The 11,236-nt window shown below is 45.3% G+C and overlaps 1 long non-coding RNA gene across 1 annotated transcript; it reads left to right on the forward strand.

Annotated features, from left to right (window-relative positions):
- Positions 1–6,140: 6,140 nt before the first annotated feature.
- Positions 6,141–8,841, forward strand: LOC126984975 (uncharacterized). Its single transcript, XR_007738258.1, has 3 exons — positions 6,141–6,276; positions 8,485–8,631; positions 8,716–8,841. It is a non-coding gene; the product is annotated as an uncharacterized LOC126984975 (long non-coding RNA).
- The last annotated feature ends 2,395 nt before the right edge of the window (positions 8,842–11,236 follow it).

The following is an 11,236-nucleotide window of genomic DNA, read 5'->3' on the forward strand; positions in this document are numbered from 1 at the left end:
TCCTTTTTCTTCATCTTCGTCCTCTTTGCCTTCTTGTTCTTGTTCTTGTTTTTTTTCTTTTTCGTGTTGTTCTTCGTCTTTTTCGTCGTCTTCGTCTTCTTCTTTTTCGTCTTTTTTTCGTCTTTTTTTTTCTTCGTCTTCTTTTTCGTCTTCTTCTTCTTCTTCTTCTTCTTTCTCTACCTCCTCTTCCTCCTCTTCCTTTATTGCCGCTTCCTATTTTCGCTGTTTTCTTACTTCCATTCCATAGTCCCTTTTTTTTAGTTCATTTTTGTAAGTTGCACCGTCAAATCGAGTCATCTTACAGCAGCCTTCCCTTGCCTGTATTTCCTCCTGCCTACGACTTAAACTCATTCAAGAGGAGAATAGGGGCCGTATTTTAAGACACCATCGCTTCTCACATCAACTATTTCTAAAGGTCAAAGAGGGGATGAATCTGCTTTTCATGAGTGTTTTTAAGGTTCACGGTACAGAAGAAGGGTCAAACTACCACCAGGGTCATAAAACTACCCCTGGAAAGGCCTACAGCTCCTACGAAAGCCATGTCAAATATGTGAACTTGGGCGACGAATTGTTTTAAAATACGACCCTAAGTATCCAGACGCCTCTCCTTGCACCCGAAACTGAAACTAACCTCAATTTTAAATCTCTCGTTCTTTTTATGCTTTGGTTCCGAGTGGTGTCTATCGGGCTATTTTGTTGTTGTTTTTGTTGTTGTTTTTACCCTTGTGCTGCCCTCCATGCTGTATAGTCATCCTTTTCCGTTACATTTCCTTTTCTTCCTTCTCTTTTTATTCTTTCTAACTTTCTTTTTCATATTTCTTTAGCTTAACTTCCCTTCCTAGACTCGCACTGTACTTATTTATCTGTTATCTTTCTTTTTCATCCTTATTTCTTTTACTCTCTCAATCTTCGTGTTGCTTAATACTCATTTATCTACTACTACTACTACTACTACTACTACAACTACAAGTACCATTGCCCTCCCTTCTAATCCTTGTATTTTATCAATCTGCATATATGATAGAAGGAGGAGGAGGAGGAGGATGGGGAGGAGGAAAAGAAAAAGAAGAAATCCATTAACTCCTCCCCCTCTACTCTCTACCTCCCTCCCTCTCCCTCTCCCGCTCCCACTCCCCCCTCTCTGAATGGCTGGATCACTTATGGATGTGCCTCGTGCAAGCCGCGATGAGTCCAAGGCGCCGTGAATTGTTGGCCATGAATATCACACACTCATCTCGCCTAGCCGGGACCCCGATGCTTAATACATGACCAGCCTCACACCCGCCCCAGCCTCTTAGCCTCCCCTCTCTCTCTGCGTCCCTGCCTCACTCCCTTCTGTCTCTGCCCTCCCTCGGTCACTCCTGCCTTCCCACTCTCGTCTGGTTCCTATCTACTTGCTCCCTCCTTCAGTCCCTCCCTCAGTAGTTCTTTCCTCCCTCTCCTCTCTGTTGCCTCCTGTGTCTCCCCTGCCTCCCTTTCTCAGTCGTTCAGTCTCTTCTCTTCCCCCTCCTTCATTCCCTCCTTCATTTCTTTCCTCTTTCTCCTCTCTCCTGTCTCCTCCCTCCTGCCCTCTGTGTCTGTATCTCTCCCTCCCTCTCAGTTCTTTCCTCCTACCTCCTGTCTCCGTTCTTCCTCGTGCTTTCTGTATCCTGCCCTGTCCTCTCTCCTTTCCCCTGCTCTGTGCTCTCTACCTGGTTGCCTCTCGCTCTCTCCCTCTCTCCCTACTTTCAGAGCCTTCATTTATCATCTCATCTCGCTTACTGATATCGTTTCTCTGTTCCTCTATCTCTCTCTACTTCTCTCTCTGTCTCTCTGTCTCTGTCATTCTCTCTTTGCGTGTTCCTTTCACTAACATCATTATCATTCCCTTCTGTCTCCCTCCATTCTCTCTTCCCCCCGTCCTCCTCCTCCTCCTCCTCCTCCTCCTCCTCCTCCTCCTCCTCCTCCTCCTCCTCCTCCTCGGTCCAGTTAAAGAAGGCACTGAATATTCAAACAGATCATTGCGTGATTGTGGATTGGCTTCCTCACCCATCCACCCCTTCCCTTAACCCCTTTCTTTCTTCCCTTTACCGCCCTCCTCCTTCTCCTCCTCCTCTCCCTTTTTTTTCCTTCCCTTAATACTACTCTTCCTCCTCCTCCTCCTCCCTTTCATCTTCCTCCTCTCTTCCTTTTGCTCCCTGTTCTTTACCCCTTACGCATATTTTCCCCTCATTTCTTTCTTCCTAATCTTCCTCTTCCTCCTTTCATCTCTTCCTATTTCTTTCTCTTCATCTTCCTCCTCCTATCTTCGTCCTTCTTCTTCCTTCCTTTCTTTGCTTCTCTTTCCTTCCTGTTCTCCCTCCTATGATGTCTATTTCCAATCTCTGTAGTCTCCCTTCTCCCTTATATTCTTCTTCCTAATATTCCTCCTCCTCCTCCTCCTCCTTCTCCTAATCTTCGTCCTTCATCTTCCTTCCCTTCTTTGCTTCTCTTTCCTTCCTGTTCTCCCTCCTACGAAGTCTGTTTCCAACTCCTATAGTCTCCCTTCTCCCTGATCTTCCTAATATTCCTCCTCCTCCTCCTTCTCCCTTATCTTCTTCCTAATATTCCTCCTCCTCCTCCTTCTCCTCCTCTTCCTCCCCTCATTATTTTACTTCTTCCTCGTCTCTGCTATTTTCCCGCCCTCTTCCATCCCCTACTCTCCCTCTCTCCCTCCCTCCCTCTCTCTCACCCCACCTCAGCGTTGTCAAATAATTATCGTACTCATGGCATTGCATTTCATTAGTTTCTGACCGATAACTCCATCAAAAAACACAAACCTCAATAAATAACAGTTTTAATGCTAACTTTGATGATTTTCTGTCGTTATTTTGGAAAGGTACGAAAGTTTGAGGCTTAGAAAATGATAAATACGTTGTGGTGAATACGATAATCTGGCAACGTTGCCCCGCCCCCCTTTACCGCCTGGGCACAGATGATCGCTTTACGGGAAACGCTAACATATGGCAGAGGCCTGTTAGCTTTGGGGCGTTTTTTTGTACCGGGCAACACGCAACGAGGAGGAGAAGGAGGAGGAGGAGGAGGAGGAGGAGGAGGAGGTAATGGGAGTAATGATATTTTTTTCCTTTTTTTTATTCTTCTGGATAGTATTGTTGTATTGATTGTGTGTGGTGGTGGTGGTGGTGGTAGTAGTAGTAGTAGTAGTAGTAGTAGTAGTAGTAGTAGTAGTAGTAGTAGTAGTAGTAGTAGTAGTAGTAGAAGTAATAGTAGCAGTAGTAGTAGTAGTAGTAGTAGTAACCTAACCTAACCTAACCTAACCTAAGTAGTAGTAGTAGTAGTAGTAGTAGTAGTAGTAGTAGTATATAGTAGTAGTAGTAGTAGCAGTAGTGGTGGTAGTGGTGGTGGTGGTAGTCGTGGTTGTTGTCGTATCATCAGCAGATAACAACGCTTAGGAGACTCCCTTTAGCCCCAAGTAACGCCCCGTAACGATGTGGGTGACATGAATACTGCATGACACACACACACACACACACACACACACACACACACACACACACACACACACACACACACACACACGGGATAGGGTTGGGTGGAGTTGTTGTTTTTTCTCATTAGTTTTTATATTTTTTTTCGTTTTTTCTTTCCTGTTTTTTTATCTTTTTCTTGCTTATCTTCTTTTTATTGTTTTTGTTTTTGGTGTTTCTGTTTGCTGTTGTTTTGTTTTGTTTTGTTATTTTCTTGTTCTTGTTCTTGTTGTTCTTCTTGTTCTTGTTCTTCGTGTTCTTAATCTTTTTCTTCTTCAACCATTCCTCAACTCCTCCTCCATTACCTCCTCCCTCCCCCATTCCTATCTTCTCCCTTATCTTCCCATCTCTCCACATACCACACACACACACACACACACACACACACACACACACACACACACACACACACACACATTATCGTTATTACCACCTCCAGTTATCACCATTCCTCTTTTTTCTTATTTTCCTCATTTTTATTCCCATTCCCATTCCTTCTTTTAACCTTTTTTTTCCCTCTCTCATTTCTTCAACTTACCTCTTCCTCCTCCTCCTCCTCCTCCTCCTCCTCCCACGTATTTCTTCTCCCTCCTCACTCCTCTTTCTTCTTCTCTTCCTTCTCGCCCTCTTTACTCCACCTCCTCTTCCTCTTACTTGTTGTTCTTCACCTTCCTCCTCCTTCCTCCCCCTCCTCCTCCTCCTCCTCCTCTTCCTCCCACGTATTTCTTCTCCCTCCCCAATCCTCCTCCTCTTCCTTCTCTTCTTTCTCGCCCTCCTTACTCCATCTCCTCCTCCTCCTTTTCCTCAATGTTCTTCACCTTCCTCCTCCTTCCTCCCCCTCCTCCTCCTCCTCCTCCTCCTCCTCACCTGCGGGCCACAAGACAGTTATTCTCCCCAAGATTTGATAACCTCCCCGCCCCGCCCCGTCTCTGTTATGTATAGAACAATTAATACTAAATGAAGGCGAGTTTTGAGATCATTATCCCCGACGGAGCAGCGAAGACGCGGCCGGCAAGAGAACCCAAACCCCTCCCACCCCCTCCACGATCACCCCAACACCCCCCCTCACGGCGCCCCCAACACCCCACCTTCACCACCACCACCACCACCTCTCTCTTTGTGCCACAGATACACCTCCGCACGCCAGGTAGGAATGGAGGTAGGTAGGAGGGAGGGAGAGTTATGAGGTAGAGGGGAGGTAGAGGGAGGGAGGGAGTGGGATAAGGAAAGGGTTTTGGTAGAAGAGGGAAGAGAGAAAAAGAAGGGAGAGGGAAGGTAGAGGGAAAGGGTTAAGGAAGAGGAGGGAAGAGGAGGAGGAAGGAAAGAGAGGAGAAGAGAGAAGGAAGGAGAGGAGGAAGAAGAAGAGGGAAGGAACAAAAATATGATCAATAAGGTTTGGAGAGAGAGAGAGAGAGAGAGAGAGAGAGAGATGATCCAAGGCTATTTTAAGACATACTTCAGGTTTCAATATTCACACGAGATATGACTGAGATAAGACGCGAATTAGTCTGTCAACGCGTTCTAACTTATGGGAACTAGTTGATTAGCCTCTGTTCTCTCTATTCATACACCTGTCTAACTTCTATCTATATCTATCTATCCAACCTTATTTACCTTTTATCTAACTCTGATTTGTTTTAACTTCAACCCCAGAAGTGTTTGATTGAGTCCATTCATCCACTATTCTGTTTGTTTTACCTCCTCATTTTTCTTCTTCTCTCCACCCTTCCTGTCTTCCACCCACTCGGCCAGCTCTACTTTCTCCTCCTTCTCCTCTTCCTCCTTCTCTCCACGTTCTTTCCTCTCCTCTTCTCTTCTCTTTTTTTTCCTGTTATTATTCCTTGTTTTTCTCATGTCCTTTTCTCATCTCGTTTTTACCCCTCTCTCTATCCTCTATTCTCTCTAATTTTCTCTTTTCTCCTCTCCTCTTTTCTCTTCCTTTTCCATTCTTTTTTTTTCTGCTATTATTTCTTCTGTTTTCCTCATGCTCTTTTCTCATCTCGTTTTTCTCCCTCTCTATCCTCTACTCCCTCTAACTTTCTCTTTTCTCCTCTTCTCTTTTCTCTTCCTTTCCCTTTCGTTATTTTCCTCATCTCCCTTTCCTTCCTTTCCATTCGTTTCCTCTCATCTTTTTATCCTTTCCCTTTCTCTTCGGCATATGCTCACGACACTCTCCCTTTCTGTTTACCTCCCCACTCAGGCCTCATTAAACACCTGTACCGTAATAGTGTTGTCACCTGCCGGGTCATTAGGGCACAGGTAAGGTCATTAGGTTGGTGTTCTCAGACTCTTCCGCCTTTTACATCAGCCAAAGGTCCTAAAGGAGATCAGTAGGGTTCTAATGGTTGTTTTTTTAGGTTTACGATACTGGAGCAGGGTCAAAATACCACTCACACACACACACACACACACACACACACACGTAAAGGTTTTGATTCTCCAAGACGTAGTTAGGGAGGTTTTTGATTGATTTATTTGTTTTTATTTTATTTTATACCCGAGGAAACAGTTAAGGGTTAAAAACAACAACGAATATAAAGCTCGCTGTTAAAGGGAATGTGAGGTCCTGTGTGTGTGTGATGATGATGACGATGAATTTGAACCTGCTCCTCCTCTTTTTGTAACCGCCAGTACTGCGCATGCGTGGGGTTTGTAAACAACCGTGTCCGGACATTCGTGTTATGGCTTTCCGCGGCTTAAAGCGAAGTGACTCACGGTGCAATGAATACGTCTGCCGGGTGGATGACACTCCCGGGAACACGGCGACAAGGTGAGAGAGCGGCTATATGTTGGGTAAAGAGTGAAATAATGCATGTGACCCGTCTGGGGGGCCTTGGGCTGGGGCTGGGTCTGGGCGGGCAGGTGTCATGGTGGAAGGCGGGGGAGCCCATTGCGGTAATACAACACCGGCCTGAAGGGAGTCAGTGGCCGTAATCAGTGATATGACAATTGCATCTTTGTTAATCAGTTTGACTTGGGACAATTTTATATGCCTGTGTGTACGGTAATGATTTAATGAGGCAGCCTCCTAGTTCTCTCCGATAACAACAACATCTCGTTTTCTATGATCGTCGAGGGTTGCCAACAAGTATTAACGGTGTCAGTGATACATTACAAAGGATATTTTTTTTTCATTCGGTAAAGACGATAGACAAATGTACAGATGTCATAATCAGCGTGACCAGGGATAGTTTCTCATCTACGGGTTAATGTTAGGTAATTATTAAGTGAGTCAGCCTTGCAGTCTTCTGGGAAAACAGCAGCAGTCCGTTTTCTGTGATCGTCGAGGGTTGCCAGCAATAACAATGGTACACAGTGAATACATTTCGGTGTATTATGTGTTTATCCCATGGGAAAAATGATCTTGTAAAGCCCTTATTGATATCGAAACTCAAGGAAGAAAACAACAGCAGTTCGTTTTCTGTGATCGTCGAGGTTGCCAGCAATAACAATGGTACACAGTGAATACATTTCGGTGTATTATGTGTTTATCCCATGGGAAAAAATGATCTTGTTAATCCCTTTTTGATATCATAACTCAAGGAAGAAATAGATTAACGTAAAATACTGTGTGGAATATTGAGCAATGCCGTGTGTGGGCGAAGGGATTCTGAAAAGGAACGATAACGATTGAGACGTGAAGGAAAAATTGTCTTATAAAGCCCTTTTTTATATCGAAACTCAAGGAAGAAATAGATTAACTTGAAATACTGTGTGGAATATTGAGCGATGCCGTGTGTGGGCGAAGGGATTCTGAAAAGGAACGATAACGATTGAGACGTGATGCTTCATGACCTCAAAATAAAAAAAAGAACAAGTGTTATTTGTTGCTGACTTCCATAAGCGATTGCCACCTCTTGGTCTGGAAGGTTAGGTTCTCTATCATCACAGGGGGCTTCGTGGTGCAGTGGTTAGCACACTCGGCTCACAACCAAGAGAGCCCGGGTTCGATTCCCGGGCGGAGTGGAAAAATTTGGGCGGCTTTTCCGATACCCTACGCCCCTGTCCACCCAGCAGTGAATGGGTACCAGGTATTAATCGGGGGTTGTGTCCCGTCTCCTGGGGTCTGTTCCCTTCTTCTATAATTCCTTCCCCTTCTGTCTCTCTCCGGCATATGACCACAGATGTTGCACCGACTAAACGAAACTTTCCAACTTTTCACTATCATCACACTTTTCGAATATATAGTTATGATAAAGGAATTTTTTGCCGAAAATGTTAAACTCCGCTGCCGCTGTCCATCAACTTGAAAATAAGTTTAGGATTGCTGACTGTTCTGGATGTGACGATGGATGTGACGGTGAGTGACATGTGCCGTATGGATTAATATTTCTCCGGGCTGATTCTGAACACACGGAACCTTCCACTGCTTGACACCTGACACTGAACACCCGAACAATACTCGTGGGAGGAACGAGGCTGAACCCAACGTTTCCAGATTGTCGTACTCAGCCTCCTACGTTTGCTAATTTCCAACCCCAGAACTGCCTCCTCGACCCTAATAACTGCCTTCATATATACGGTAGTTATCGTTAACCCGGTAGCAGCGACGGGCCAAATTTTTCCCATGATATAAACCCCCAAAATAGATGATGCATAAACTGATCACAAATGCGTTGATAGGTATATATTATGAAATGGTTTGCGTGAGAGATGATCTTTTCTCACCAATTCGCTTAGAGGGGCCTTTAAGAAACATGATCCCCGCAGCTACCGGGTTAAAATGGTTAATTATTGGTGCGTTTTTGGCAATACTTAGGCTCAGAAACCGGTAAATACGAGGCTCTGAGTACGAGAATCTGGCGCCAGTGGTCAACGCCTTGGGAGTGAGCACAACTTAAAATCTTGTTGCCAGGATGCGAGTAAAAAGTTTAGATTTATATAAGAGGAACGAGAGACAGACATTTGAGGTGAAGCAGCACAGAGCCCATACGAGTGTTGGTGCCGCTGGTATAACCCTGTGTTGCCTTGCGTGCAGCTGTTCGAGGTACTACTGCTCGTATGCTGCTGATGGATGCTCCGAGCGCTGTTTCGAAGGCTGCTTCAAGAGATTCAGTAACCGAGAGGCTCAGCGATGGTGTCGGAGTGATAATTCGATATTAATCATCGCATCACAATTGATATGGTAACTATGAACATAAATCGCTGTTTTCTGTTTTTTTTATAAGAAAATTGATGTATTCTGAATGTGATTTAATTTTTTCCGCAGTACAAGATGGCGCCACTATAAACACTCGCCTGCGCCATAACGGGCTGGGCCGACCATCAGGCCCCACCGCGAAGAAGACTTGGGCCGACCATCAGGCCCCACCGGGAAGAAGCCTACTGGCGCAATAGGCCGCAACGTAAAAAAAAAAAAATAAATAAATAAATAAAATAAAATAAAGTTTGACCAATGATAAAGCTTGGTGTTTTAGACTATGCTGACTAAAAGTTGTGACTGTGTCGGCGTAGGGGCAACCTTCTCGAGGGGGAAGCGCGGCGGCCAGGCCAGAGGGGGGCATGGCAAGTTCTGGGTGGTAACACTAAGGAGTCGTGTTATAAATCATTTCGTTGCCAAAGAACACAAATTTGACAAGGCTTTCGTATGAGTTGTGGGCACTTCCAGGAGTAGTGTTATGACCCTGGTGAGAGTTTGAACCTTCTTTTGTAAAATGACCCTCAAGAAACACTCATTAGAACCCGACTGACCCCCTCTTTGACCTTTAGAAATAGTTGATGTGTCTTATAATACCAACCTAATACTTTGAAATTAGTAACGAATCACTTGAGAAAAAACTTTGATTTCTAATGTTGACGTAAATGTTTTAAAGTATTTATTATTATTGTATACTTAACAGTGATGCATGGAGGATTAACACACGGGAACAACACTTATGAGTCTTGCTTAGCTGGATTGCTATATCAGTGACTCGGCGTGACAACGTAATAGTTTTGGTTGGGGATTTTAACGCTGAAAGTTTGGAAAGTTTCGTTTAGTCGGCGCAACATCTGTGGTCATATGCCGGAGAGAGACAGAAGGGGAAGGAATTATAGGAGAAAGGAACAGACCCCAGGAGACGGGACACAACCCCCGATTAATACCTGGTACCCATTTACTGCTGGGTGGACAGGGGCGTAGGGATTTTAACGCTGATGTTTTCTGAGGCTTAGCTTGGGAAAATATATCAGTCAAATAGAACTATGCAATACTAGTGTTCCTACATGTATTACAAAGCTATTGATTGATTGACAACTCCCACTCCATCAATTGGTCATACTGTTATCTCACACATACGAAAATAACGATAAACAAAACAAAAGAGTAACTAAAACGACATAACAACAATAACTAACAAATTATCACACACTAATCTCCATAACTCTGCCAGAAACACATGGCGCGGGGGAGCATAATTAGTAGGAAGCGGGGAATGAAAATTGGGGTGAAAGAGAGAGATAGCGGAAGAGAGAGAGAGAGAGAGAGGGAGGGAAAGAGAGAAAGGGAGAAAAAAAACCCTTAACCCCGCTATCTCCTTATCTCTCGCAGGTGTTCCGAGTTGGGGTGATTGTCAAGGTGTGTGGAGGGCTAATTACCTGAGTGGGGGGGGAACAGGACCCTAAATTTTTTGCATAAGTGTCTGATATTATTACCGTGTTGCTGGAATCATCATGAGGGGAGGAGGAGGAGGAGGAGGAGGAGGAAGAGTGTGTGTGTGTGTGTGTGTGTGTGTGTGTGTGCGTGTGTGTGTCTCCGTCCATATGCACAACAGACCTTCCTCCCTCGCCTTGACCTTCTCCCCTCTTCCTCTTCCCTCTCCTCCTCCTCCTCCTCTCTCTTCCTCTTCTCTCCCCTTCCTTCTCTTCCCTTTCCTTCCTCTTCCCATCTTCCAAGCCCTCTGCCTTATCCCCTCTCCTCTCTTCCTTCCCTCCCTTCCTTCTTCCTCTTTCCTCCTCCTCTCTCTTCCTCTTATCTCCCTTTCCTTCTCTTCCCTTTCCTTCCTCTTCCCATCTTCCAATCCCTCTGCCTTCTCCCCTCTCCTCTCTTCCTTCCCTCCCTTCCTTCTTCCTCTTTCCTCCTCCTCCTCTCTCTTCCTCTTCTCTTTCCCTCTTCTTCCCCTCTTCTTCCAAAGCCCTCAAACTCCCTTAGCTCCCTCACCTACCTTCCTTCTCCCCTTTCTATTCTCATCTTCCCATCTCTTCCGTTCTTTCTCTCCCCCTTTTCTTCCGTGCCCTTTCCTTCCTCTCTCTCCCCCTCTCTCTCCCCTCCTTCGCACAAATCCTTCCCCAATCTTCCCTCACTCACCCACATTCTCCCCTCCTGTCCTCTCCCCTTACTTCCCCTCACATATGCACATCCATCCCCTTTCACCTCCCCGCATATCACCTATTTATTCATTCCCCCCCACCGCATCCCCATCCACCCTCTCTCCCCCTTCGTCTCCATCCCTCTCTTCCTTTAACCTTCCAGAGTCCCCACCAACTCTCCCTTCCTCCTCCTCCCCTTTCCTCCTCCCCCTCAGTAGAGAAGAGTTTATTCCCGAGCTAGAAATAGTTTAAAGGTTATTTCATCCCGACATTTAAAAGCGAGGAGTGTGTGTGTGTGTGTGTGTGTGTGTGTGTGTGTGTGTGTGTGTGTGTGTGTGTGTGTGTGTGTGTGTGTGTGTGTATTTGGAGGAGATGTAAAAGGGAGAGAAGGAAGAAAGATGATGAAGGAATAGAAGAGAGGGAGAAAGGGAAAGATGGAAGGG

This window comes from Eriocheir sinensis, chromosome 58 (assembly GCF_024679095.1).
Source record: "Eriocheir sinensis breed Jianghai 21 chromosome 58, ASM2467909v1, whole genome shotgun sequence".
In the NCBI taxonomy this organism is placed as follows: domain Eukaryota; kingdom Metazoa; phylum Arthropoda; class Malacostraca; order Decapoda; family Varunidae; genus Eriocheir; species Eriocheir sinensis.